This window comes from Lithobates pipiens, unplaced genomic scaffold (assembly GCF_037356315.1).
Source record: "Lithobates pipiens isolate NorthernLeopardFrog02 unplaced genomic scaffold, aLitPip1_a1.2 Scaffold_18, whole genome shotgun sequence".
NCBI classification, from domain to species: domain Eukaryota; kingdom Metazoa; phylum Chordata; class Amphibia; order Anura; family Ranidae; genus Lithobates; species Lithobates pipiens.
The window spans coordinates 636,703,442-636,727,629 of record NW_027507758.1 but is presented as its reverse complement, the minus strand read 5'-3'; the positions used below and the strand labels follow the sequence as shown (position 1 = coordinate 636,727,629).

Below are 24,188 nucleotides of genomic sequence, written 5' to 3'. Positions count from 1 at the left end.
ATAATGTGTCCGGGTTTTAAGCAGAAACATTATTCAGCCCAACAGTGAGAATGGACTGACAAGAGCCCAGGGGCCAGGACGCCATTTCTAGTCACCATGGTGACCTGGGATTTGTTGAGCCCTGACTTATGGTGACCATAGAGACATGGAAATTCAGCTGGTTCAGCAGGGATCGGTCACATTTCCATCCATGTGTGGTCACTGCCGGATAAAAGTCACTCCATCAGCGGCTGCAGCCAATAGCTTCATCACTGATCTGTGTATTTTGAGAGCGGAGGAGCGCCCCCCATTGTCGGAATACAATAGTGCAGTGGGGAGGATTCCCCCACCCCCCTCCAATGTGTGGATGGGGGAATCACTTCAGTTTTTTCCTCTCATCCTGCTGGATGATCGATAAAACTGAACCATGTATGGCCAGATTTGGAAGGAAGATATATTCATCATTAGGGATGAGCTCCGGTGTGTTGGAAACCCCACATTCCCGATCCCACCAGGAAGCCGACACTGCACAGTGCTATTCATAGGCAGTGAGACATTTCCCAATCTGAGCAGCTGGAGACCAGGAAATGTCTCACTGCCGGTGATTAGCGCTGTGCAGTGTCGGCTTCCTGGTGGGATCGGGAATGTGGGGTTTCCAACACACCCGAGCCCTTCACTATTCATCATCAACTGATCCCCCTGAAGGGGTTATTCTACATGCCCACACTATATATGTGTGTATCATCATCTGCTGGAGATAAAAGACCTCACAGTGACTATGGAGGAAGAGGACGGACATGACGGGGGTTACTGGGTGTAAATAGAAAATAAGATCTTATTACCTCCTCTACTGCCACTTTCAGCAATGTCTTCTCTCTACTTCTTCTCGACTCACCTCTCACCCACAACTTCCTGTCTGTACCTGACATCACTTCCTGTCTTCCAAGAGTGGAGCTCCACATTTGACAGGAAATATGTGGCCTCCACTACACTTGTTTAATCAACTTTAATGTAACAAACATTCAATAGACATTAGAAACAATGTTTCCTGTCACATCTGAATTTCCTGATGGTATCAGCCCATGTGATGTCATGTGACCTCCACGGATTTATTTATATTTTTTTATCAACTTTAACCCTTTAGCTCCCAGAGCCGTTTTTTTGCATTTTCTGCACACATGTTTAAAAAAAATCACTGTAGGCCTGAAGATTATATAAAAATCCCAAAACATGATATATTTCATAAAAGCAGACACCCTAGAGAATAAAATAGTGGTAGTTCTAATATTTTATGTGTAGCGGATGACATTTGGGATCAAATGTCACACGCATTGTAAATTTAGTTTTTGCCTCAGGACCTTACAGTACTGAGGGTTAATTGTGTGGGTTAGGCCTTAACACCAGTCTGGCTAGGCCATGATTGATGTTCTGCCTGGGCATGTGAGCGGTGAGGTGCACATGAAGAACGAGAACCAGGCCTGGTTGGATGTTTGGGTATCGGCCCTCTCGGAGCCAATCAGTGGGAGTGCCGGGGCCGCTGAGGAGTCTGGGAAGGGGTAATTAAAGCGGAGGTCCACCCTAAAATGGACCTTCCGCTCATCGGATTCCCCCCCCCCTCCGGCGCCACTATTGGCACCTTTCAGGGGGGAGGGGGGTGCAGTTACCTGGATAATCCAGGTAACTGCACCCACTTCCGGGCTAGCTCTCTGCGGAAAGGGGCGTACATTACGCCCCTTTCCGCAAGTGCCCACCCCCTTCCGCAAGTGCCCCGCTGCCTGCTGGGAAACACACAGATCCCAGAGGCAGCGGGGACCGTCCTCATTGCGCAGCGCGGCTCGCGCATGCGCAGTAGGGAACCGGGAAATGATGCCGAAAGGCTCCATTTCCTGATTCCCATACCCAAGATGGCGGCGGCAGCACTCAAGTGTCGATCTAGAGATCGGCTTCGGGTGCCGACATCGCGGGCGCGCTGGACAGGTAAGTGTCACTATTTTAAAAGTCAGCAGCTGCAGTATTTGTAGCTGCTGACTTTAAAAAAAAAAAAAAAACACGGAGTCCCGGCGGACTCCCGCTTTAAACAGGTGTGGGTTACGTGTTCAGGGTTTCGGAATTGTTCGTGGGACCCGTGCTGTCTGTTCTGGTTCCAGGACCGGGGTAGCCCCGTGAGGGGTCCCAGTCATGGGGTGTTTGACATCCCACAACATGTTGCTGTCAGTGGCTCCTGATAGACCTGCCTGGTCTGGGGTAGGGATCCGTCTGTTCCCGAGTCTTGGAGCCGGCTGGTCCGAGGCGCAGTAACTGAGGGAGGATTCAGAGTGTCCGGGTGTGCTCTCGGCTTGGAGGGACACCACAGCTCGTGGAAGTGACCGGGGGAGGACTCTTCGGAGGAGGGCCGGCAAGTGGCATCCTGAGAAGTGCCTGGTCACTGAGTTGAGAAGGACATTGACGAATCCACACTTTTCCAGTACCATAAAGGAGACGGGAAACGTTCCAGGTACAGAGGAAAAAGGTTCCTGTTCATCTTCAGTTGATTGTTTAAGTTTTGAGTCAACGTGCTGACTGCCATGAACTCTGGCTAGAGGTCTGTTCAGCCTTGAAGTACCCATCTGCGAGTGGCTACTCTCTGGGTGGAAGTAGAGACTTTGCTAAACCTTCAGTTCAAGGTACCTGAGTTCTTCACCCGTGCCCTCTGTTCCCAAAGAGACTGTGTTTTCGTGAAATTTCTACTGCAAAATAAAACCTTTTGAAAGGACTTTATCTGTGTCAGTGTTCAAGTCGTTGGGTATCAACCCTGGGAACCCCTAGATGCTGAAGAGCAGGCCAGGAGAAGGTAACCGGTAAGCCCATTAAGTCAAGGCCGCCCTGCAATGGTTTATGGCCGCTACATATTTCACGCGATATTACCGCAAAATCTCAGTAGAAGAAAATACACTAAAGTGAATTCTAGGGCAAAGACATGCAAGCAATTACCCAATTTAGGTAAAATATAAAAGCTGAGGTTGCACCGAGTAAATAGATACCCAACATCAGGCCCTCAGGAATACCATAACCCGGGTACCCATTACCCACCACAGGAATATAGATCCCCACAAAGATCAGGGAGACCGCAGCAGACCCTATACTGAATATGATGGCCCCCAGGGAGGTAACTACCAGGGGTGGCAGAACAGATATGCTCCCCTTGATGGATATACAGAAGAACTTAATGGAGGGGATTTTTTAGATCAGGAGAATACCCCCAGGAGGGGGCTACGAGGGGGGAGAGGGGTGAATGGAAACACGTTTGGAGTAGAAGGAAGAGACAGAGGGGAAGACAAGCAGGAAGGAAACTCCAAAAAAAGAAAACACCAATAGGGGAGGGGATTTATAACTTGAGTGAGGTTCCCCTTAATGATAATGAACTTAAGCTTTTGCATAAAGGGTTCAAATTTGCCCCCCACCAAGAATCTGAATACGTTTGAGACTTATATCAGCATTCAGAAATATATGAGAAAACTCAACATTAAAAATAATTTTTTATCTAAAACCACAGAAAGGGTCACCCAGAACACTGCACTTAACCACTTCTGGACTGTCGCACACCGATATACGTGCTAATTTTGAAGAGGGATATCTTTGTTATGGCAGCAGCTAGCTGCCATAACCCTGGTATTCTCTTCTTCAGTGGGCGGCCCGGTTGCCGATAATAGTGGTCTCTGCAGCGGATTCAGCACGAGATCACTTTTATTAGTGGCGGGAGAGGGGATCCCCTCCTGCCGCTCTCTGGTGCCCTACCGGAGCCTAGGGTGACCGGATTTACAAACTGCTGTTCAGGGACAATTTTGCCAAGGACCAGGGGCGGGGTGGGGGGGGTGTTGAATGTAGTCTCGGCGTTGAAGGGGATTTCAGGGGGCGAGTGATTTGTCAGGTGAATGGCTGGTTTTAGCACTTATATCATCCCAACACCATGCTTGATATGGTGTCAGGATTATAAAATCATATTATTATTATAAGGAAATAGTTCAACTCACCATAATGCAGAATCAGTGGGAACCCCGAGCTTGTCACTTGCCACCAGATGCAGCGTGCCACCGTCACCTGCTACCAGATGCAGCGTGCCACCGTCGCCTGCCACCAGATGCAGCGTGCCACAGTCGCCTGCCACCAGATGCAGCGTGCCACCGTCGCCTGCTACCAAATACAGCATGCCACCGTCACCTGCTACCAGATGCAGCGTGCCATTGTCGCCTGCTACCAGATGCAGCGTGCCACCGTCACCTGCTACCAGATGCAGCATGCCACCGTCACCTGCTACCAGATGCAGCTTGCCACCGTCACCTGCTACCAGATGCAGCTTGCCACCGTCGCCTGCTACCAGATGCAGCTTGCCACCGTCGCCTGCTACCAGATGCAGCGTGCCACCGTCGCCTGCTACCAGATGCAGCGTGCCACCGTCGCCTGCTACCAGATGCAGCGTGCCACCGTCGCCGGCTACCAGATGCAGCGTGCCACCGTCGCCGGCTACCAGATGCAGCGTGCCACCGTCGCCTGCTACCAGATGCAGCGTGCCATCATCGCCTGCTACCAGATGCAGCTTGCCACCGTCGCCTGCCACCAGATGCAGCGTGCCACCGTCGCCTGCCACCAGATGCAGCGTGCCACCTTCGCCTGCTACCAGATGCAGCTTGCCACCGTCGCCTGCCACCAGATGCAGCTTGCCACCGTCGCCTGCCACCAGATGCAGCGTGCCACCGTCGCCTGCCGCCAGATGCAGCGTGCCACTGTCGCCTGCTACCAGATGCAGTGTGTCACTTGCCACTAAGGATTAGCTCAGGCGTGTTCATATGGTCCACATGCAGAGCCCACCAGGAAGTTGGCGCAGCACTGCGCTAATCACAGGCAGTGAGAAATTGCCCCGATGCACGGCTGCAGAGATCGGGCAATATCTCACTGCCTGTGATTAGTGCAGCGCTGCGCCAACTTCCTGGCGGGCTCTGCACATGGAAAATACGAACACGCCTGAGCTCATCCTTACTTGCCACCATCACCTGCCACTAGATTTAGTGTGTCACTTGCGTGTCACTCTGTATAACATTATAGAGCACATAGATGCTATAGAATCAGAATTAAGTAGCTCCAATATAGAAATAAAGCATCGTAGATATTTCTGAAGGTGTTTGGCGTTTGGATTACTCCATAATTACTTTTGGTACAATGGCAATTATTACCTACAAAAGATGGGGGTAGCCATGCAACGCTGTGCCCAAATAAAATTGACGTCCATTTTTTCCCACAAATAGAGATTTCTTTTGGTGGTATTTGATCACCTCTGCGTTTTTTTATTTTTTGCGCTATAGACAAAAAAAAAGAGCGACAGTTTAAAAAATATATATATTTTTTTACTTTCTGCAATAAAACATCCAATAGAAAAATTACAAAAATAAAATTTCTTCATGAGTTTAGGTCAATATGTATTCTGCTACATATTTTGGGTAAAAAAAATCCCCAAAAAATATACTGATTTGTTTGCGCAAAAGTTATAGCGTCCACAAACTATGCGATAGATTTATGGACTTTTTCTTTTTTTCTTTTATTTAAGAGTAATGGCAGCGATTTTTAACGGGACTGTGACGTTGCGGCAGGCAAATTTGACACTAAGTGACACTTTCTGGGAAACAGTGACACCAATACAGTGATCAGTGCTAAAAAAAAATGCACTGTCACTGTACTAATGACAGTGGCAGGGAAGGAGTTAACAGGGACGATCAAAGGGTTCAATTTGCTCCTAGGGAGTGTTTTCTAACTGTGCGGAGGAGGTGCTTCAACTGTAGGAAGACAGAAATCCATGTTCCTGCTTAGCAGAAACACAGGAACTCCATATTGCCCTCTGACAGAACAGCGATCTGCATTGTTTACATAGGCAGACCGCCGTTGTGATTCTCTCTGGAACGATGGCCGGGCCTGTCGGCCTCGCTGATTGGCTCCCACTGTGTCCAACCACAGCGGGAGCTGGTCGGCGGTGGTGCGCATGCGCGCCCCAGACATATTGTACAAAATGACGTAACTGTATGTGATTTTGCGCAATAGAGCCGCCTCCCCACAGTACATGTATGTGGGGCGGTCAGCAAATGGTTAAGAGGATAGACACTCTGATATGGAAAAAGAAGCAGCCTAGGATCCGCTTACCTATTTTACAACTGCCTGAAATGGTGGAGGTTTGGCTGTCCCCTCTGCTAGGTTATACTTCCTGGCTTCCCAGTGGCAACATTTTGCTGGGTGGGGGACTATTGATGGTAGGCACCCCATTCAAGCTATACTGCTGTCCAGGTCTAATAAATATCCTCTGCTGGCCCAATTGGAGGCGGGTGGGTTTTGGGACTGTTCCACATGTCCTACCTTGATCCTCTTGGCTAAGGTCTGGGATGAGATGCAATGTATTCTGGGCTATGATGTCATTTCCAGATTTAATCTGGGAAAGGGGGCGACTAGAGGAGATTGGGAAACTACAGGGCTTTTCTGCCTGGTATTCTAGGGGTACACATTTCCTGTACCAATTATATACCAATGGCCATCTAAAATCCTTTAAAGATTTACAACTCGAGTTTGGTTTACCCACAACTAGCTTTTATCAATACCTTCATCTTCACCATCCACGTTCTATTCAAACCAGGTCCACATCTCTCCTACAAATAGACACTCCACTCATAGATCAAGTAGCTACTAGCAAGGAGTAGAAAGGTCTCTTCTTCTATCATCTTTATATGGGTCTCTTCTTCTATCATCTTTATATGGGTCTCTTCTCATATCATCTTTATACGTGTCTCTTCTTCTATCATCTTTATATGGACCTCTTCTAATATCATCTTTATATGGGTCTCTTCTTATATCACTTTTATATGGGTATTTTCTTATATCATATTTATATGGGTCTCTTCTCATATCATCTTTATACGGGTCTCTTCTTCTATCATCTTTATATGGATCTCTTCTAATATCATCTTTATATGGGTCTCTTCTTATATCATTTTTATATGGGTCTCTTCTTATATCATCTTTATACGGGTCTCTTCTTCTATCATCTTTATATGGATGTCTTCTAATATCATCTTTATATGGGTCTCTTCTTATATCATATTTATATGGGTATTTTCTTATATCATATTTATATGGGTCTCTTCTCATATCATCTTTATACGGGTCTCTTCTTCTATCATCTTTATATGGATCTCTTCTAATATCATCTTTATATGGGTCTCTTCTTATATCATTTTTATATGGGTCTCTTCTTATATCATCTTTATACGGGTCTCTTCTTCTATCTTCTTTATATGGATCTCTTCTAATATCATCTTTATATGGGTCTCTTCTTATATCATATTTATATGGGTCTCTTCTTATATCATCTTTATATGGGTCTCTTCTTATATCATCTTTATACGGGTCTCTTCTTCTATCTTCTTTATATGGATCTCTTCTAATATCATCTTTATATGGGTCTCTTCTTATATCATATTTATATGGGTCTCTTCTTATATCATCTTTATATGGGTCTCTTCTCATATCATCTTTATATGGATCTCTTCTTCTATCATCTTTATATGGGTCTCTTCTTTTATCATCTTTATATGGATATCTTCTTCTATCATCTTTATATGGGTCTCTTCTTATATCATCTTTATATGGATCTCTTCTTTTATCATCTTTATATGGGTCTCTTCTGCTTCGCTCTCAGAGAACTCTCCAGCTTTATGGAAGGACAGGGTGGTCTACAGATATCTCTAATAGGGATGAGCCGAACACCCCCCGGTTCGGTTCGCACCAGAACTTTCGAACGGACCCCAAATTCGTACGAACGTTAGAACCCCATTGAAGTCTATGGGACTCGAATGTTCGAAATTAAAAGTGCTAATTTTAAAGGCTTATATGCAAGATACTGTCCTAAAAAGGGTTTGGGGGCCTGACTCCTGCCCCAGGGGACATGGATCAATGCCTAAAATGTTTTTAAAAATGGCCGTTTTGGCGGGAGCACTGATTTTAATGACGATTAAAGTGAAAAAAAAAGTGAAATATTCCTTTAAATATGGTGCCTGGGGGGTGTCTGTAGTATGCCTGTGAAGTGCCACGTGTTTCGAACAGTCCCTGCACAAAATGACATTAAACGGAAATAACATCATTGAAAATTGCTTGCGGTTTTAATGTTATATCTGGTTCCTGCAATATGGTTGAAAATCATTGAGAAAAATGGCATGGGTAGCCCTCCCTGCCCATTACCAGCCCCTTTGGGTCTTGTACGCTTATTAAGGGGAACCCTGTACCCATATTAAAAAAAGGAAATGCGTGTGGCCCCCAGGCCCTATATACTCAGAACAGCAGTATACAGGCGGTGCAAACAAGACAGGGACTGTGTAGGTTTGTTGTGTTAAGTTGAATCTGTTTGTAATTTTCAACTGGTACATTTTTAAAGTGTAGCTCCAGTCAAAAAAACTATTTTTAAGCTTTTTGGAAAACATAGGGAAGGGTTATCACCCCTGTATAATTTGTTTTGTCGTCCATCTTTTTTCATCTCACTTGCTGCTGTCTCCTTGCGTTTGCAAGTAGGAGATGTTTGTAAGTTGGATGTTTGAAAGTAGGGGCCTGCCCTATATGCTCTGCAGAAATGGCGGAACAAGGTGTTGGTTTTGCCACAACATTGTAAGCCCTCAAAGTGACTCTTGGTGGGCGCTGGAGCGCCCTGCTGTGAACGATTATATCAAGAATTGTAATTACATGCCATTGTTGAACAGCGGTAGAAAAATTGGGCCTTTGGTGGTTGTGGTGCTGGTGCCACAACACTATAAGTCCTTACAGTTACTCTCGGTGGGCACAGGAACGGGCCCTCCTGTGAAATATTATATCAAGAATTGTAATTACATGTCCCTGTTAAACAGGGGCAGAAAAGTTGGGCCTTAGGCACTGGTGCTGGTGCCACGACACTGCAACCTCTCCCATATACTCTAGTTTTATTGCAGGAATTAGCCCTGCTGCAAAGCATTGCATCAAAAATTGTAATTAAACGCCCCTGTTAAACAGGGGCAGAAAAATTGGGCTTTAGGCACTGGTGCTGGTGCCACCACACTGCAACCTCTCCCATATACTCTAGTTTTATTGCAGGAATTAGCCCTGCTGCAAAGCAGTGCATCAAAAATTGTAATTAAATGCCCCTGTTAAACAGGGGCAGAAAAATTGGGTTTTAGGCACTGGTGCTGGTGCCACCACACTGCAACCTCTCCCATATACTCTAGTTGTATTGCAGGAATTAGCCCTGCTGCAAAGCATTGCATCAAAAATTGTAATTAAACGCCCCTGTGAAACAGGGGCAGAAAAATTGGGCCTTAGGCACTGGTGCTGGTGCCACCACACTGCAACCTCTCCCATATACTCTAGTTTTATTGCAGGAATTAGCCCTGCTGCAAAGCATTGCATCAAAAATTGTACTTAAACGCCCCTGTTAAACAGGGGCAGAAAAATTGGGCCTTAGGCACTGGTGCTGGTGCCACGACACTGCAACCTCTCCCATATACTCTAGTTTTATTGCAGGAATTAGCCCTGCTGCAAAGCATTGCATCAAAAATTGTACTTAAACGCCCCTGTTAAACAGGGGCAGAAAAATTGGGCCTTAGGCACTGGTGCTGGTGCCACGACACTGCAACCTCTCCCATATACTCTATTTTTATTGCAGGAATTAGCCCTGCTGCAAAGCATTGCATCAAAAATTGTAATTAAACGCCCCTGTTAAACAGGGGCAGAAAAATTGGGCTGATGGCATCACCCAGAACCAGAAATGTTCTTCCAACATATCAGCGGAGGAGGAAGAGGATAGACAATCAACATAACAGGACAGTCACTCAGCATCAGCATAGGCAGTCTTGAAGGGATGTGATATTTCAAAAAAAATTATTCGGTTACATCAGCTTCAGGTGCTTGGTAGCTGTGGGTGATCAAAGACTGATTCATCTTGATGAAGGTCAGTCGATCAACTGATTCGGTGGACAGGCGCACCCTGTGATCGGTAACAAAGCCACCAGCAGCACTGAAGGTGCGTTCCGAAAGAACGCTGGATGCAGGACAGGCCAGTAGCTCAATTGCATACTGTGCAAGCTCTGGCCAGTGATCCATCCTCAAGACCCAGTAAGCCAGAGGATTTTCGGTGGGAAAGGTGTCCAAGTCTGACCTTGCCCCTAGGTATTCCTGCACCATGTAAATAAGACGCTGGTGATGGTTGCTGGAACCGATCATACCTTGGGGCTGCAGACTAAAAAATTGTCTGAAAGCATCAGTCAGACGGCCACCTTCTCCACCGCTCCATCTGACCGATGCCTCAGCAACACGTTGTCCAGGACCAGGAGTTTGTAACCTCCCAGTCTCTGGGAACCCGTGGCACAGACCTTTCTGCAAGGCCTCCCAGAGATGTCTCATCCTCTGCTCCCTCTGCGATGGCAAGATAAGGTCGGCAACCTTACCCTTGTACCGTGGATCAAGGAGAGTGGCCAGCCAGTAATGGTCCCTCTCCTTGATCCGAAGAATACGAGGATCCTTCCGTAGGCTTTGCAGGATCAGGGAGGCCATGCAGCGTAGGTTAGCTGAGGCATTCGGTCCGGAGTCCTCTGGGTCACTAAGGGCAACATGATCCGCAGCTACCTCCTCCCAGCCACGTACAAGTCCACGTGTTTCTTGGGACTGTAAATCATCCCTACAAGACTGCTGCTGCTGATGCTGAGTGCCAGCCTCCCCCTCCATGCTGACACAATCATCCTCCTCCTCCTCTTCCTCCTCCTCATCCTCTTCCTGTGTGATGGGTGGCACAGCAGGAACACTGTCTGGATAAAGGGGGCCTTGAGATGCAAGGAAGTCCTCCTCTTCCTGCTTCTGTTCTGCCTCAAGTGCCCTGTCAATTATTCCACGCAGCATATGCTCCAAGAGGTGGACAAGAGGTACAGTGTCACTGATGCATGCACTGTCACTGCTCACCATCCTTGTGGCCTCCTCAAACGGTGACAGGACAGTGCATGCATCCCTGATCATGCCCCACTGGCGTGGTGAGAAAAAACCGAGCTCCCCTGACCCTGTCCTGGTGCCGTAGTCGCACAGGTACTCATTGATGGCCCTCTGCTGCGTGTGCAGCCGCTGCAGCATGGCCAACGTTGAGTTCCACCTGGTGGGCATGTCACATATAAGGCGGTTCTTGGGCAGGTTCAACTCCTTTTGGAGCTCAGCCAGCCGAGCACAGGCATTAAATGATCGGCGGAAATGCACACAGACTTTCCTGGCCTGCTTCAGGACATCCTGTAAGCCGGGGTACCTGCCCAAGTACCGCTGCACCACCAGGTTAAGGACGTGAGCTACTCAGGGCACATGGGTCAGTTGTCCCTGTCGGAGGGCGGAGAGGAGGTTGGTGCCATTGTCACAAACCACCATTCCTGGCTTAAGCTGGCGTGGCGTCAACCACCTCTCGGCCTGCCCCTGCAGAGCTGACAAAACATCCACCCCAGTGTGGCTCCTGTCCCCCAAACAAACCAGCGCAAGCACGGCATGGCATAGTTTTGCCTGCGTACTTGCGTAGCCCCTGGAACGCCTACGGAGCACCGCTGGTTCTGAGGACAGAGCACTGGAAGAGGCCATGGAGGAAGAAGAAGAGGAGGGGGTGGAGGAAAGAGGTGTGTCACAACCAATAGTAGCATTTTGGAGGCGTGGTGGCGGAACAACCTCCAACACTACTGCACCTTGTCCTGCATCCTTCCCAGCTGCCAGAAGAGTGACCCAATGGGCCGTGAAAGACAGGTAACGTCCCTGTCCATGCCTGCTGGACCATGAGTCAGCAGTAATATGCACCTTACCGCTGACCGCCCTGTCCAGCGAGGCAAGGACATTGCCTTCCACATGCCGGTAGAGAGCCGGAATCGCCTTCCGTGAGAAAAAGTGGCGTTTGGGGACCTGCCACTGAGGAACCGCACATTGTACAAACTCACGGAAGGGGGCCGAGTCTACCAACTGAAAAGGCAGCAGTTGAAGTGCTAGCAATTTAGCCAAGCTAGCATTCAACCGCTGGGCATGTGGATGGCTGGGAGTGAACTTCTTTTGCCGGTCCAGCAGCTGGGGCAGGGACATTTGCCTGCTATAATCGGACGTGGGTGTACTGCTAGCAGACTGCCCGGAAGCACTTGGCTGTGACACACCTAATTCTACACCTTCATTCCTCTCAGAGCAGGTTTCAGAGAGGACTGAAGGTCTAGTGGGGTTGGAGATGCCAGCTGATGAGGAGCAAGGAGAGGTCCGCTTTGTTCTTTGGTGTGGGTCTTTGAGGTACGCTTGCCAACGAGCTGCATGGCAGGTCACCATATGTCTGGTCAAGCATGTGGTGCCCAATCGGCTGATGTTTTGGCCACGCGAGATACGCTTGAGACATATGTTGCAAATAGCAGCGGTGCGATCTGATGCACTCGTCTCAAAAAAGGCCCACACCAAAGAACTTTTAGAATAACGCGCAGAGGCAGCGCCCTGCACAGGCGGAGCTCTGCGGTGTGATTCAGTCGGTGTGCTGCCCCTAAGCTGGACCCCGGAGGGCATCCTGCCTCATTGGACATGTGCCTCCTCCTCCTCCTCCTCTCTCCTACCAGGCACCCACGTGGAGTCAGTGCCCTCATCATCCCCTCCCTCTTCATCGCTGTAGCAAACCTGGCAATATGCTGCAGCTTGTGGAACATGACTGCCAGATTGCTGTCCTTCTTGAGCATCCCCTCTCTCTGCGCTCACGCTACTGCCTTCCTCTAGCTGAGTGTCATCATCAGAGCCTACAAAACACTGGGCATCCTCCTGGAGCATGTACCCAACACTGTGCTCAAAGAGTTCAGGAGACTCCTCAGGAGGACGTGGTGGGTCTAGGGAAGGAGTCACTGATGATGACATTGAGAGGAGGGAAGACGATGCGTTGGCTGCTGCTTTGCTAGTACCCTGAACCTGGGTGAGAGAGGATGAGGAGGATGAAGAGGGCTTGGTCATCCACTCTACCAAGTCGTTGGCATGTTGCGGTTCAACATGTTCAGCTGCCGAAAAGAAGGACAAGCATGTCCCATGGCCATGTGCTGATGACAATGCACTGCGTCCACGACCAGAACTGTTGTCTCTAGACACAGAGCCTGCTTGCCCTCTTTTATCGGCTCACGCCTGTCTTCCTCTCCTTGCTGGCCTTCCAGACACGGTAATGGCCTGAAGGGAGTTGGGTAAAACAGCAGTTGGGTAGTGTATATTGTGCTGGAGGCACACAACACCCACTAACTCCTGCAGATGCCTTTATTATAGAACACCAGAGATAAAGGGGTATACTGTAATGGAGTCACACAACACCCACTAAGCCCTGCAGATGGCTCTATTAGAGAACAGCAATAAACGGTAGATACAGGTGTATATTGTGCTGGAGGCACACAACACCCACTAACTCCTGCAGATGCCTTTATTATAGAACACCAGAGATAAAGGGGTATACTGTAATGGAGTCACACAACACCCACTAAGCCCTGCAGATGGCTCTATTAGAGAACAGCAATAAAGGGTAGATACAGGTGTATATTGTGCTGGAGGCACAAAAAACCCACTAACTCCTGCAGATGCCTTTATTATAGAACACCAGAGATAAAGGGGTATATACAGATGTATACTGTGCTGTGCTGGAGGCACACACAACTTCCAATAACTCCTGCAGATGGCAAGTGGGCTCAAATAGAGAACAGCTATGTAGGTGGATATAGCGGTGTGTACTGGGTACAGAGCACGCAGACAGCACGCACAAGCTCCTAACACTACTGACTGCAAGCTCTATTATAAAAGATAGATCACTAGCTATATAGGTGAGGTGAATATAGCGGTGTATACTGCAGTCAGGGCAAGCAGACAACAACCACTACAGAAGAGCAAGATCGAAAATCGTCCGATAACGATCGGTGTGTACTGTGTTGAAGGTACACAGAACACCCACTAACTGCTTCAGACGCCAACACACTACACAAGGCCGCCGCGCTGGCGGCCTTATATAGTGTGGGGCGTGTACTACACAGCCTGAGCTATGATTGGCCACAGGCTCTCCATACACAGTGCATGCTTGGCCAATCATGAGCCAGCAATGCACTGCGATGACGCAGTGCCTTGTGGGCCGTGAGCGCCACGCGAATTTGGCGCGAACGGCCCATAATGTTCAGAATTCGCCAAACGAGCGAACAGCCGATGTTCGAGTCGAACGTATGTTCGACTCGAACACGAAGCTCATCCCTAATCTCTAACATGGATGGAGAGTGGTGACAATCTATATTAGATTGAGTACCTTTAATATCTATTTCTTCTACCCAACGGTTGTCACAACATTTTGTTGTTCACAGAATTATTCATAGAACTCCCCTTAAATTGTATTGATGACAATGTAGAGAGAGTCCAGAATGTCCAAGGTGCGGACCATTTACATGTGTTGGTGGTGCCCTAAACTGGTGCACTGTTGGAATAGAGTAATATCAGTTATAAGCCAAGCGTTTCAGGTGTCCCTACCAAATGCCCCCTTGACCTGTATATTATTTATTATTATTACACACGATTTATATAGCGCCAACAGTTTACACATCGCTTTACAATATGGAGGGGGGACAGCACAATTACAGTGCAGTTCAATACAGAAGGTACAGGAGGGCCCTGCTCGTAGAGCTTACATTCTAAAGGGAGGGGGTGGTGGTACAAAAGGTAATAGCTGCAGAGAATGATTTGATGGGGGTGGCTCGGGGACAGTGGTTAGGTGGGTGTGGGATAAGCTTCCCTGAGTAAATGAGTTTTCAGGGATCTCCTAAGGGTGGAGAGGTTAGGAGCTGATTGGATATACCAGGACAGGGAGTTCCAGGAGATGGGAGAGGCTCTGGAGAAGTCCTGAAGGCGAGCATGAGAGGAGGTAATAAGGTAGATAGAGCAGAAGGTCCTGAGAGGAGCGGAGGGGACGATTTGGGCTATATCTGCAGATGAGGTTGGTGCTGTAGATGGGGGGCGATGTTGTGGATGGCCTTGTACAGGGGCGGACTGACAACTCATGGGGCCACCGGGCAGTAGGGGATCATGGGGCCCCCTTTGTCCCCACCCAAACACAAGCCACACCCTCACAAAGCACCACGTATATATTGCACTGGTGCATCATATGCATTGGTGACAGAATTTCTCTACTGTATGTTCAAAATAAAGGTTTAAAGAGTTAGGAAAATAAAGAAAAATAAACTCACATTAACCACGTATATTTACTGCGGGGCTGCGTCTTCTGTGAGCAGAATCACATACAGGTACTTGATTCTGCACTTGCGGGTCTGCGCGCTGTTTGATTGGACACACCGAGAGCTAATCAGTGGGTCCGGCGGGCCCTGACAATTGTTTCCAACAAAGGCAGAACGGGGGTCTTCCGATGTAAACAAGTCCCCAGAGAGCCTCCCTCACTTACATCAGGGTCCTCAGAGAGCCCCCCTTTACATCAGGGTCCCCAGAGAGCCCCCCATACATCAGGGTCCCCGGAGATCGCCCCCTCCATACATCAGGGTCCCCGGAGATTTCCCCCTCCATACATCAGGGTCCCCGGAGATCGCCCCCTCCATACATCAGGGTCCCCGGAGATTGCCCCCTCCATACATCAGGGTCCCCGGAGATCGCCCCCTCCATACATCAGGGTCCCCGGAGATCGCCCCCTCCATACATCAGGGTCCCCGGAGATCACCCCCTCCATACATCAGGGTCTCCGGAGATCGCCCCGCTTACATCAGGGTCCCCAGAGAGATCCCCCCTTACATCAGGGTCCACAGAGAGATCCCCCTTACATCAGGGTCCACAGAGAGCCCCCCATAGATATGGGTCCCTAGAGAGCCCCCCCATACATCAGGGTCCCAGAGAGCCCCCCCATTGATATGGGTTCCCAGAGAGTCCCCTCATAGATCAGGGTCCCCAGAGGCCCCCCCATACATCAGGGTTCCCAGAGAGCCCCCCCATACATCAGGGTTCCCAGAGAGCCCCCTCCATACATCAATGTCCCCAGAAAACCCCCCATACATCAGGATCCCCAGAGAGCCCCTCCCCCCATACAGCAGGGTCCCCAGAGAGCCCCTCCCCCCATACAGCAGGGTCCCTAGAGAGCCCCCCTCCATACAGCAGGGTCCCCAGCGAGCCCCCTCCATACAGCAGGGTCCCCAGAGAGCCCCCCTCCATACAGCAGGGTCCCCAGTGAGCCTCCCTCCATACATCAGGGTCCCCAGAGAGCCCCCTCCATACATCAGGGTCCCCAGAGAGCCCCCTCCATACATCAGGGTCCCCAGAGAGCCCCCTCCATACATCAGGGTCCCCAGAGAGCCCCTTCCCCCATACAACAGGGTCCCCAGAGAGCCCCCCTCCATACAGCAGGGTCCCCAGAGAGCCCCCTCCATACATCAGGGTCCCCAGAGAGCCCCCTCCATACATCAGGGTCCCCAGAGAGCCCCCTCCATACTTCACGGTCCTCAGAGAGCCCCCTCCATACTTCACGGTCCTCAGAGAGCCCCCTCCATACTTCAGGGTCCCCAGAGAGCCTCCCCTTACATGGGGGTCCCCAGAGAGCCTCCCCCTTACATCAGGGTCCCCAGAGAGCCCCCTCCATACAGCAGGGTCCCCAGAGAGCCCCCTCCATACAGCAGGGTCCCCAGAGAGCCCCCTCCATACAGCAGGGTCCCCAGAGAGCCCCCTCCATACACCAGGGTCCCCAGAAAGCCCCCCTCCATACATCAGGGTCCCCAGAGAGCCCCCTCCATACATCAGGGTCCCCAGAGAGCCCCCTCCATACATCAGGGTCCCCAGAGAGCCCCCTCCATACTTCAGGGTCCCCAGAGAGCCCCCCTCCATACTTCAGGTTTCCCAGAGAGCCCCCCTCCATACTTCAGGTTTCCCAGAGAGCCCCCCTCCATACTTCAGGGTCCCCAGAGAGCCCCTCCATACTTCAGGGTCCCCAGAGAGCCCCCCTCCATACAGCAGGGTCCCCAGAGAGCCCCCTCCATACAGCAGGGTCCCCAGAGAGCCCCCTCCATACATCAGGGTCCCCAGAGAGCCCCCTCCATACATCAGGGTCCCCAGAGAGCCCCCTCCATACATCAGGGTCCCCAGAGAGCCCCCTCTATACTTCACGGTCCTCAGAGAGCCCCCTCCATACTTCAGGGTCCCCAGAGAGCCTCCCCTTACATCGGGGTCCCCAGAGAGCCTCCCCCTTACATCAGGGTCCCCAGAGAGCCCCCTCCATACAGCAGGGTCCCCAGAGAGCCCCCTCCATACAGCAGGGTCCCCAGAGAGCCCCCTCCATACATCAGGGTCCCCAGAGAGCCCCCCTCCATACATCAGGGTCCCCAGAAAGCCCCCCTCCATACATCAGGGTCCCCAGAGAGCCCCCTCCATACATCAGGGTCCCCAGAGAGCCCCCTCCATACATCAGGGTCCCCAGAGAGCCCCCTCCATACATCAGGGTCCCCAGAGAGCCCCCTCCATACTTCAGGGTCCCCAGAGAGCCCCCCTCCATACTTCAGGTTTCCCAGAGAGCCCCCCTCCATACTTCAGGTTTCCCAGAGAGCCCCCCTCCATACTTCAGGTTTCCCAGAGAGCCCCCCTCCATACTTCAGGGTCCCCAGAGAGCCCCCCTCCATACTTCAGGGTCCCCAGAGAGCCCCTCCATACTTCAGGGTCCCCAGAGAGCCCCCTCCATACTTCAGGGTCCCCAGAGAGCCCCCTCCATACAGCAGGGTCCCCAGAGAGCCCCCTCCATACAGCAGGATTCCCAGAGAGCCCCCTCATACATCAGGGTCCCCAGAGAGCCCCCTCATACATCAGGGTCCCCAGAGAGCCTCCTCCATACATCAGGGTCCCCAGAGAGCCTCCTCCATACATCAGGGTCCCCAGAGAGCCTCCTCCATACATCAGGGTCCCCAGAGAGCCCCCTCCATACATCAGGGTCCCCAGAGAGCCCCCTCCATACATCAGGGTCCCCAGAGAGCCCCCTCCATACAGCAGGGTCCCCAGAGAGCCCCCTCCATACATTAGGGTCCCCAGAGAGCCCCCCCATACATCAGGGTCCCCAGAGAGCCCCCTCCATACAGCAGGGTCCCCAGAGAGCCCCCTCCATACAGCAGGGTCCCCAGAGAGCCCCCTCCATACATCAGGGTCCCCAGAGAGCCCCCCTCCATCAGGGTCCCAGAGAGCCCCCCTCCATCAGGGTCCCCAGAGAGCTCCCTCCATACTTCAGGGTCCCCAGAGAGCCCCCTCCATACTTCAGGGTCTCCAGAGAGCCCCCTCCATCAGGGTTCCCAGAGAGCCCCCTCCATCAGGGTCCCCAGAGAGCCCCCCATACATCAGGGTCCTCAGAGAGCCCCCTCCATATTTCAGGGTCCCCAGAGAGCACCCTCCATATGTCAGGGTCCCCAGAGAGCCCCCTCCATACATCAGGGTCCCCAGAGAGCCCCCTCCATACTTCAGGGTCCCCAGAGAGCCCCCCTCCATACTTCAGGTTTCCCAGAGAGCCCCCCTCCATACTTCAGGTTTCCCAGAGAGCCCCCCTCCATACTTCAGGGTCCCCAGAGAGCCCCTCCATACTTCAGGGTCCCCAGAGAGCCCCCCTCCATACAGCAGGGTCCCCAGAGAGCCCCCCTCCATACAGCAGGGTCCCCAGAGAGCCCCCTCCATACAGCAGGGTCCCCAGAGAGCCCCCTCCATACATCAGGGTCCCCAGAGAGCCCCCTCCATACATCAGGGTCCCCAGAGAGCCCCGTCCATACATCAGGGTCCCCAGAGAGCCCCCTCTATACTTCACGGTCCTCAGAGAGCCCCCTCCATACTTCAGGGTCCCCAGAGAGCCTCCCCTTACATCGGGGTCCCCAGAGAGCCTCCCCCTTACATCAGGGTCCCCAGAGAGCCCCCTCCATACAGCAGGGTCCCCAGAGAGCCCCCTCCATACAGCAGGGTCCCCAGAGAGCCCCCTCCATACATCAGGGTCCCCAGAGAGCCCCCCTCCATACATCAGGGTCCCCAGAAAGCCCCCCTCCATACATCAGGGTCCCCAGAGAGCCCCCTCCATACATCAGGGTCCCCAGAGAGCCCCCTCCATACATCAGGGTCCCCAGAGAGCCCCCTCCATACATCAGGGTCCCCAGAGAGCCCCCTCCATACTTCAGGGTCCCCAGAGAGCCCCCCTCCATACTTCAGGTTTCCCAGAGAGCCCCCCTCCATACTTCAGGTTTCCCAGAGAGCCCCCCTCCATACTTCAGGTTTCCCAGAGAGCCCCCCTCCATACTTCAGGGTTCCCAGAGAGCCCCCCTCCATACTTCAGGGTCCCCAGAGAGCCCCTCCATACTTCAGGGTCCCCAGAGAGCCCCCTCCATACTTCAGGGTCCCCAGAGAGCCCCCTCCATACAGCAGGGTCCCCAGAGAGCCCCCTCCATACAGCAGGATTCCCAGAGAGCCCCCTCATACATCAGGGTCCCCAGAGAGCCCCCTCATACATCAGGGTCCCCAGAGAGCCTCCTCCATACATCAGGGTCCCCAGAGAGCCTCCTCCATACATCAGGGTCCCCAGAGAGCCTCCTCCATACATCAGGGTCCCCAGAGAGCCCCCTCCATACATCAGGGTCCCCAGAGAGCCCCCTCCATACATCAGGGTCCCCAGAGAGCCCCCTCCATACAGCAGGGTCCCCAGAGAGCCCCCTCCATACATTAGGGTCCCCAGAGAGCCCCCCCATACATCAGGGTCCCCAGAGAGCCCCCTCCATACAGCAGGGTCCCCAGAGAGCCCCCTCCATACAGCAGGGTCCCCAGAGAGCCCCCTCCATACATCAGGGTCCCCAGAGAGCCCCCCTCCATCAGGGTCCCAGAGAGCCCCCCTCCATCAGGGTCCCCAGAGAGCTCCCTCCATACTTCAGGGTCCCCAGAGAGCCCCCTCCATACTTCAGGGTCTCCAGAGAGCCCCCTCCATCAGGGTTCCCAGAGAGCCCCCTCCATCAGGGTCCCCAGAGAGCCCCCCATACATCAGGGTCCTCAGAGAGCCCCCTCCATATTTCAGGGTCCCCAGAGAGCACCCTCCATATGTCAGGGTCCCCAGAGAGCCCCCCTCCATCAGGGTCCTCAGAGAGCCCCCTCCATATTTCAGGGTCCCCAGAGAGCCCCCTCCATATGTCAGGGTCCCCAGACTTAAACCCCCCCCCAGGTTCCCCTGTACCTGGCTGTGCACATCCAACCCCCAGCACGGGGAGGTGGGAGGGGCGATCGGCAGCTCTATGGTGCCTGTGGACCGCGGGATCTCCCTGGGGTTTGCATTTCTCCTTCACAGTGTATAGAGTGGAGAGGGGAGGAGCCTCTGACCCGGGCAGCAGTCGGCAACAGTATACAAACCAAGCAACTCACTGAAGAGTGAAACTTATAGCTGCCCGGGTCAGAGGCCCCTCCCCTCTCCACTCTATACACTGTAATGGAGAAACACAAGCCCGAGGGAGATGCCGCTGTAACGACATATTCGATCGCCGCCTCCCATCTCCCGGGCCCCTACTGAACTGAAAGCTAGAGGTGCAGGGGAGGTGTGTCTTGCCCCCCCCCCCCCCCCCCGCAGCGGCAGAATGGCTCCACCGCAGCACTGCCAGCAGCATAGGAGCTTCTCACGGGCCCCCTACTGGCCGCGGGCCCTCGGACGGCGTCCGAATGCCCGAATCGTCAGTCCACCCCTGGCCTTGTATGTTGTGGTTAGTATTTTGAATTTTATACGGTGGGGGAGGGAAAGCCAGTGGAGGGGCAGCAGTCACGGAACGATTAGTGAGGTGTATTAGTTTAGCAGCATCATTCATAATAGACTGAAGGGGGGAGGAGCCTGCATAAGGGTAGGCCATTAAGGAGAGAGTTGCAGTAGTCAAGGCAGGAAATAACCAAGGAGTGAATGAGTTGCTTTGTGGGGTCATTAGTCAGAAAGGGTGGAATTCTGGAGATGTTGCGGAGGTGAAGGCGTCTAGATTTAGGTATATATTAGGATATATTAGGGGTTTTTGGATGAAGAGCTACTTACACCCCATGCCCGGGTCGCTATATCTCGCTTTTTTTTTTTGGCAGGTAAATGTATTCTGTTAAAGTGGATGGCACCTCTACCACCCACGTCTGAGGACTGGCAAACTCAATCTAACTCCACATTGCTTAAGGAGAGACGTATCTGGAAACCCCATGGTACTCCACTCAAGTTCAATACATGATGATACCCGTAGTTACAGGTACCTGGCTTGGCTCTTATTTTTTTACAACTCCTACAGTGCTAAATATTGTATTTATCGGTGTGTAACACACACTTTTTTCCCCTGAAAACAAAGTGCAAACAGCGCTTGCGTGTTATATGCCCATACCATGTTTTACCAACAGGGGGCGGGGATGGGGCGGTCCGCCCCGGGAGACACCCATTGAGGGGGGTGTCAGGCCGGCTGCCTTGTCGCTGCTGGCCCTGGGACAGCGCTGCCTGCACAGTCTAAAGTTGATAAAAATAACGACTTGCCAGCCCCTTCTCCTACACCGCTCCTGTGTCATTATAAAAAGAAGCTTGTAAATATCTCAATAGCTCAGTTTTATTTGGCTGCTCTCCTCCTCCTCCTCCTCCTAGCTTTAGATTGGAGGAGAGCGGTCACATGACCATCTATGTAACGTTGGAGAGAGCAGTCATGTGACCAGGTCAGTGGAAAAAACGGAGGTATTGAGTAAGGATGAGCTCAGGCGTGTTCGCATGGAACACGTGCAGAGCCCGCCAGGAAAATGGCGCAGTGCTGCGCTAATCACAGGCAGTGAGACATTGCCCCGATGGGCGGCTGCAGAGATCGGGAAATGTCTCACTGCCTGTGATTAGCGCAGCGCTGCACTGACTTCCTGGCTGGCTCTGCACGTGTTCCATGCGAACATGCCTGAGCTCATCCCTAGTATTGAGGTATATGGAAGCTTCATTTTATAATATGAGTGACACAGGAGATGGAGTGTGGAAGGTGCTGGCTGGGGGTCTCCTGAGAGTGCAGGGGATGGGGGGCTGTATACTGGGGAGGGGGGCTGTGTACTGTATGGGGGGCTGTGTACTGGGGAGAGGGGTTGTGTACTGTATGGAGGCTGTATACTGGATGGGGGGCTGTGTACTGGGGAGGGGGCTATATACTGGATGGGGGGCTGTGTACTGGATGGGGGGCTGTGTACTGGGGAGGGGGGCTGTGTGCTGTATGGGGGCTGTATACTGGATGGGGGGCTGTATACTGGATGAGGGGCTGTGTACTGGTTGGGGGGCTGTATACTGGATAGGGGACTGTATACTTGGGAGGTGGGCTGTGTATTGGATGGATGGCTGTGCACTGGGGAGGGGGGCTGTGTCCTGGATGGGGGGCTGTATACTGGATGGGGAGCTGTATACTGGATGGGGCTGTGTACTGTATGGGGGGCTGTATACTGGATGGGGCTGCATATTTAATAGGGGGCTGTTTACTGGATGGGGGGCTGTATACTCAATGGGGGGGGGGCTGTATACAGGGGAAGGGTACTGTGTACTGGATGGGGGCTATATACCGGGGATGGGGGCTGTGTATTGGAAAGGGGGCTGTATAATGAAAAGGGGGCTGCGTACTGGATGGGGGCTGTGTACTAGGGAGGGGGGCTATATGCTGGATGGGGGGCTGTGTACTGGGGCTGTGTACTGGATGGGGGGCTGTATACTGGGGAGGGGGGCTGTGTACTGGATGGGGGACTTTATACTGGGGAGGTGGGATGTGTACTGGATGGGGGGCTGTGTACTGGGGAAGGGGCTATATACTCAGTGGGGGGCTGTGTGCTGGATGGGGGGGCTGTATACTGGAGAGGTGGGCTGTATACTGGGGAGATGGGCTGTGTATTGGGAGGGGGCTGTGTACTGTATGGGGGGGCTGTGCACTGGGGAGGGGGGATGTATACTGAATGGGGCTGTGTACTGGGAAGGGGGTTGTATACTGGATAGGGGGCTGTGTATTGGATGGGGGCTGTGTACTGGTGAGGGCAGTTGTATACTGGGGAGGGGGGCTGTGTATTGGATGGGGGGCTGTGTACTGGGGAGGAGGGCTGTATGCTGGATGGGGACTGTGTACTGGGGAGGGGAGCTGTGTACTGGATGGGGGGCTGTATACTGGGATGGGGGGCTGTATACTGGGATGGGGGGCTGTATACTGGGATGGGGGGCTGTATACTGGGGAGGGGGGCTGTGTACTGGGATGGGGGACTGTATACTGGATGGGGGGCTGTGTACTGGAAAGGGGGGCTGTGTACTGGGAAGGGGGGCCAGTTTACTGTCCTTCAGACTTTAGGGGGGGCGGACTGTGGCCATCATGAGTAGAAATTGTCCATGGCATCAGTTGGATTAAACAATACCCCATTTTTGGTCAGTGAGAAGGGGGTGTCAGGGCGGCTGCCTTGTCTCTCCGGGCCCTGGGACAGCGCTGCCTGCTCTGCCTCTTCATATGCACTCAGAGCTCCGCCTCCTCATACGCACTCAGAGCTCCGCCTCCTCATACACACTCAGAGCTCCGCCTCTTCATACGCACTCAGAGCGCCGCCTCCTCATACACGCTCAGAGCTCCGCCTCTTCATACGCACTCAGAGCGCTGCCTCTTCATACACACTCAGAGCTCCGCCTCTTCATACGCACTCAGAGCTCCGCCTCTTCATACTCACTCAGAGCTCCGCCTCTTCATACGCACTCAGAGCTCCGCCTCTTCATATGCATTCAGAGCTCCTCCTCTTCATACTCAGAGCTCCTCCTCTTCATACGCACTCAGAGCTCCGCCTCTTCATACGCACTCAGAGCTCCGCCTCTTCATACGCACTCAGAGCTCCGCCTCATCATACCCGCTCAGAGCTCCGCCTCTTCATGCGCACTCAGAGCTCCACCTCTTCATACACACTCAATGAGGAGAGAAAGGGGAAGGATATACAGCATAGCTCCCAACTGTCCCTGATTTGGAGCAATGTCCTTCTGTCCCACTTTCCTCCTCATTTGTCCCTCATTTTGGTCTGATCCATATAGTTGTATATAATATGCAGTTTTTATCTTTCAAAAAGTGTTTCCCAGAGCTAAACCTCTCATCCAATTACTAAATTGCTGCATTTGTACATTTTAAAAGCCAATATAAAGGAACAGTAGTGGTAAAAAAAAG

General features: G+C 52.2%; 1 protein-coding gene across 2 annotated transcripts in view; it reads left to right on the top strand.

Annotated features, from left to right (window-relative positions):
• LOC143989579 (uncharacterized) overlaps positions 1 to 24,188 on the top strand; it is a 133,239-nt gene that overhangs the window by 103,694 nt on the left and 5,357 nt on the right. The window lies entirely within an intron of this gene.